Raw genomic sequence first — 5000 nt, 5'->3', positions numbered from 1 at the left:
CCTTTATTATAATACTCATATGAGCATCACAATCACCAATCACGCTAGACATTTTATCATACTTCATGTGGGGCAGCGTGGATCAGCGGTACGGTTTTTGCTTCGTACCCGAAAGGTACCGAGTTCGTTCACCCGCCGCTGCGCTGTGTGGCCTTGAGCAAGTCACCTCGCCCTAGCTCAATTTGCGGCGCTGCACCGTGGTTATTCCAGTCTTCCCTGGGAATAGACCCTAGAGATAAATTTCCTCTATGGGATGAATAAAGGATTTATTTAGACCAGTGTTAGTCACGGTAAACTAAACTTCCTATTGGGTTAAGGTGTAATGTAAATGTTGCTGCTTGAAACTCGAAGAAATCAATAACATTGTGAAATTGAATGTGAACTTCAATTTAATATACGAAAACAGATAAAATGGACGTTTCGGGTTTCCCCCTTATCAACAAAGCAAGATGAATGAAAGAATCACTTAATTTGTTTTTTTAATTGAGTTTTTATACAGCGTAATATCCACTAAATGTGCTCAAAGTGCTTTACAAGGGGTCCCTGGCCAACAGCAACATTTAACATGTAAGACGGGACATGATGCCTGTTGGGCGATATTACAATTTTTTCGGACAGAGACAACGCCAGGTACTCATTTGACACCTGAGTACGGTGAGAGATTGTGAGTAAAGAGCCTTCTCCAAGGACTCAACTATGTGCCGAGCGAGGCCCAAACCCAGGACCTTCTGATCTGAAAGCGAGTGTCATACCACAAGACCACAACAGACGTTTTATTAGTTTGTTTGTTTTTTGCCTATTGAGCATGGTCGCAGCTCTAAATTTGAATCTTTTATTCTTTTACTTCCACAGATCTATCTTGATGATGCCTTGGGTTGATTCAGTCCAAAACTAATTTGTGTGGTTTTATTTAACAATGTTAATGACATTGAACATACATTGATACAACAATGCCATAATTTGTCATGTTTATCATGTAAAATCATGTATGGACCTACAAAACCATTATTTTGAATGGTGATTTGATGATGATGAACAAAATATGTGTGTTGTACAAAATAAATGGCAAAGCTAACAAAATGCAATCTCCTTAATAAGAGGAGACTGGGGATTGACAAGTGCTGCAACAAATTGAAAAATAATATCAGATGTTTCTCTTAACATGGTTGGAATATATGAGAGGATGTTAACATTTTTCAGTCTTTCATTAGCCCTCTCAACATGAATTCTACATGAAGCAATTTCTTTTGTTAATAAAATCTCATTTTCAGTAAATTTATTATGTAAAAAGGGAGGGATATTTACAGTTACTCCTTGAGGTAAAATATCTTGAATCAGGATGGGGTTTTACCTTTATTACCTTTATCTGCTAAAATTAATTCTCCAGGGCTTAAAATTAAAAGTTTTAGTAATCCACAATTTTGTACAATGACCTTATCCGAGACAGACCCTGGATCATGTTTAGAAATAAAATTTATCACACCATTTGGACTTAGACCAACAAGAGCTTTAACAGAATTCATGGACCTATAAGAAGAAGTTAACCGTTGTTTATCCATTTCTTTAGGAATAGCAATTTGGTCATCTGTACAATCAATGATCATTCTGCAATTTGGAAATCTTAAAAATGATGATGGAGCTGATAGTTTATTTTTATGTCTAGAAGGGCATGTAACCTTCATAACATTTTCAAAGAGAAGCGTATGGCTTATGTAAAACATGAATAAAAGTTTGTATAATATTTGTTATAGTACTTTCACTAACGCTAAACAATTGTGAAATATGAAGGTTAGCGTAGTTCTGTCTAAGTTTCATAAGTGTAATAATGAAAATTTGGTCTTTTAATGCAACTGTCTCTTCTTGAACTTCCCATCTACTATAATAAATAATGTTACCTCTAAAGCACTCAACATATTGAACAATAATATTAAATATTTTAAAAGAATGTACACCTGTCTCCATTCGAAGAACTTTTTCTGTAAGGCTTGAAACAGTGTAAGTGCGTTGAATCTAACTTAGTTGGGTTTTTTAAGCTAGCTATTTCCTTATTTTTGTCTGTAATTTTTTGTTCTTGAATTAAATTTGTTGTTCTATTTAAAATATCCTCACTTGTTCTACAATCTGTTTTTTTTTTAAAAGATGGAATCCTGTGATGATGGTGACGAGAGTTGAGATGATGATGAGGGAGAAGATAATGAGGATGATGATGAGGAGGAAAATAATGATGATGAGGAATCTGGTTTTTTTAAAGGTGGGACTTTGTGATGATGATGAAGAGAGTTGAGCTGATGATGATGATGATGATGATGATGATGATGATGATGATGATGATGATGATGATGATGGTGATGATGATGATGATGATGGTGGTGGTGGTGGTGGTGGTGGTGGTGGTGGTAGTGGTGGTGGTGGTGGTGGTGGACTTCTTGATGTTGGTGCCAATTGAGATGGGGTGGGAATTCCTTGTGTCACTTTTCTTTTCTTTCTTTCTGGCTCTGATGGAAATAATTTATTTTTATTTCTGTCAAACAATTCAGGGAGGTTGGCTTTGTCACCATCTCTGAAGTGACAAGAACACACTCTTGATGATGATGTTGGATCTTTTGTCCTTTCACCTGAAATGAAAAGATTAAAAAAAAAACACAATAATTCTGTTGGGCATATTGGGTATATTATTTAATTTGATAAGTACTTTGTTTTAGACTATCTTGTTTGACACCAGCTCAATGCATGATAAATCAAAGGTGTGCAAGAGACTAGGTTACTGGTGGGTCTCTCGCCTGTCTTTTATGAAATCGCACATTCAGCAAAATGTCGCACTTCCTCATTACTTCTTTTGATGATTTTGACTAGGTATATATAAAAATAAGAATTCTTAAATTTACACAGTTAAAGTTGATCTTGGGGTTGAGTGTGGCAAGACTTGCGTTTTCTCTTTATTTCAGTCAGTACTGTACTGGACAGTGCGGTGATGGAAACTTTGGAGTGTCAACAATCGGGCACAGGTAAAGGAGAGAGGTCCCTGCCGCCATCTTGCTTTGTTCACACAGAGTTGCCACCTCGGCTGTCGGGGAGGGGAGGCATGGCAGAGAATCAGAGAAACTTTCCAAAAAAAAGAGGAAAGTATGTGTGTTTGTGTGTGTGTGTGAGAGAGAGAGAGAGAGAGAGAGAGAGAGAGAGAGAGAGAGATCTGCGTGAGGGGAGGGGGGGGGAGAGGTTGCGTTATTTTATTTATTTATTTTCATTTTGCCATAAAGGTATCGAGTTTAAAGTAAGATTTTAACAAATATTTTATTCTCTTTCTTCTTGTTCTCCTTTTAAAAAAATTATCACTTATCAGTAGAACTTAACTCTCATTCAGTTTATCAGCCTTAACATCAAAACGATTGAGATATCATTTTTGCTTCAACTTCAATAAAAACCTAGTTTGGAATGTATTTTTATTTATAATTTCGTGCAATTGTACACTTTAATCATAAAATATAGGTCTACGTAAGCTAGAACTTGACCTAGATCTGGACTACGAACTCTATCAAATGTTCGACGAGGCGTGCGTGCTTACCTGACTAAAGTGATTTTTTGTCTGCCTGTCCATTTGGAAATCTGTAAAACTTGCAGGAGTGACTCTCTGACTGGTGTAGACAATCTGGTACAAAATACTGGACCATATTTAAGATAAAAATTGTTTTTTTGAGCGATTTTCCAATTATTCCTTGCCTGGACCAAGCACGGATTTTTTTTGTTTAGAGCCAGCCGATTCGTTGCTAGGCGGACGTGACGTCAGACTGTGGAATCCTATTCAAACCTTTTCACAATCCGACTGATTATGTCATTCCCTGTAACATATTATTCAGGTGTAAAATTAGTAGCTGGCAGTTTACAGCGTTGTCTCTGTCGGAAAAAATTGTAATCAATGTCGCCTTACAAGTGTCGTGGCTCATCCTACATGTTTTTAGATATCCACTTTGGTGATTACTTCTCACTATCAGGGACAGCATGGCTCAGCGGTACGGTCTTTGCTTCGTACTTGAAAGGTACCGAGGTCGATCACCCGCCGCTGCGCTGTGCATGTGTGGCCTTGAGCAAGTCACCTCGGCGTAGCTCACTTTGCGGCGCTGCTCTGTGGCTGACGCCTGGGTTATTCCAGTCTTCCCTTGGAATATACCCTAAAGAAAAATGAATCAATTATTAGTCTATAAACGTTCAAATTTACACACAGATTTGTGTGTTGCTACGTTATATCCCGTGGCGGAGGTTGTACAGTACTATAACACAGACGTTGTAAATAAGGGGGTAGTCTATACATTCCTGACCCCAGCAGCTCTCTATATATATATCAGATAATTTCATATATCCTCAGGATATATAATAATATATGGATCTATATTATTATATGATATATTAGGGCAATAAATACGTGCCGTTTTTGACAGCATTCGGTGGCTGCTTTATCGATTGGGGATGTTTGCCGGCCTTGTGAAAGGAAATCCACGATTCTCGTATTAGTGCTATGCGTTTAGGTAAAATTCTCACAACATCCGCCAACCAAATTTAACAGAGAGAAGAAGAAGCAGAAGAAGAAGAAGAAGAAGAAGAAGAAGAAGAAGAAGAAGAAGAAGAAGAAGAAGAAGAAGAAGAAGAAGAAGAAGAAGAAGAAGAAGAAGAAGAAGAAGAAGAAGAAGAAGAAGAAGAAGAAGAAGAAGAAGAAGAAGAAGAAGAAGAAGAAGAAGAAGAAGAAGAAGAAGAAGAAGAAGAAGAAGAAGAAGAAGAAGAAGAAGAAGAAGAAGAAGAAGAAGAAGAAGAAGAAGAAGAAGAAGAAGAAGAAGAAGAAGAAGAAGAAGAAGAAGAAGAAGAAGAAGAGAAATGAGGTCAAAGGAGTTGGATAGAAAGAAAGATCTCGAAAAATCAACGAGTCGTAGAAAGTCGATAATCTGAAAATAATAAAGAGAGAAAGTCAATAAAACAAACCAAAAAATCGAAAGAAAATTCCAATTTGTCTT

The 5000-nt window shown here is 37.0% G+C and overlaps 2 long non-coding RNA genes across 2 annotated transcripts in view; one reads left to right on the top strand and one right to left on the bottom strand.

Moving 5' to 3' along the window:
- Positions 1–1022, top strand: part of LOC144977554 (uncharacterized) — a 1573-nt gene extending 551 nt beyond the window's left edge. Inside the window, exon 2 of the long non-coding RNA XR_013646331.1 lies at positions 853–1022. This is a non-coding gene — a long non-coding RNA (uncharacterized LOC144977554). The remainder of the gene's footprint in view (positions 1–852) is intronic.
- The window catches only part of LOC144977564 (uncharacterized), a 248304-nt gene that overhangs the window by 142710 nt on the left and 100594 nt on the right, over positions 1–5000 (bottom strand). The gene's annotated exons all lie outside the window — the stretch shown is intronic.

Source organism: Berghia stephanieae, chromosome 7 (assembly GCF_034508935.2).
Source record: "Berghia stephanieae isolate SIO BIC M18660-M18661 chromosome 7, UCSD_Bste_1.3, whole genome shotgun sequence".
NCBI lineage: Eukaryota > Metazoa > Mollusca > Gastropoda > Nudibranchia > Aeolidiidae > Berghia > Berghia stephanieae.
Note: the sequence above shows the minus strand (reverse complement) of the source record. Positions and strands in the feature narration are given on the sequence as shown.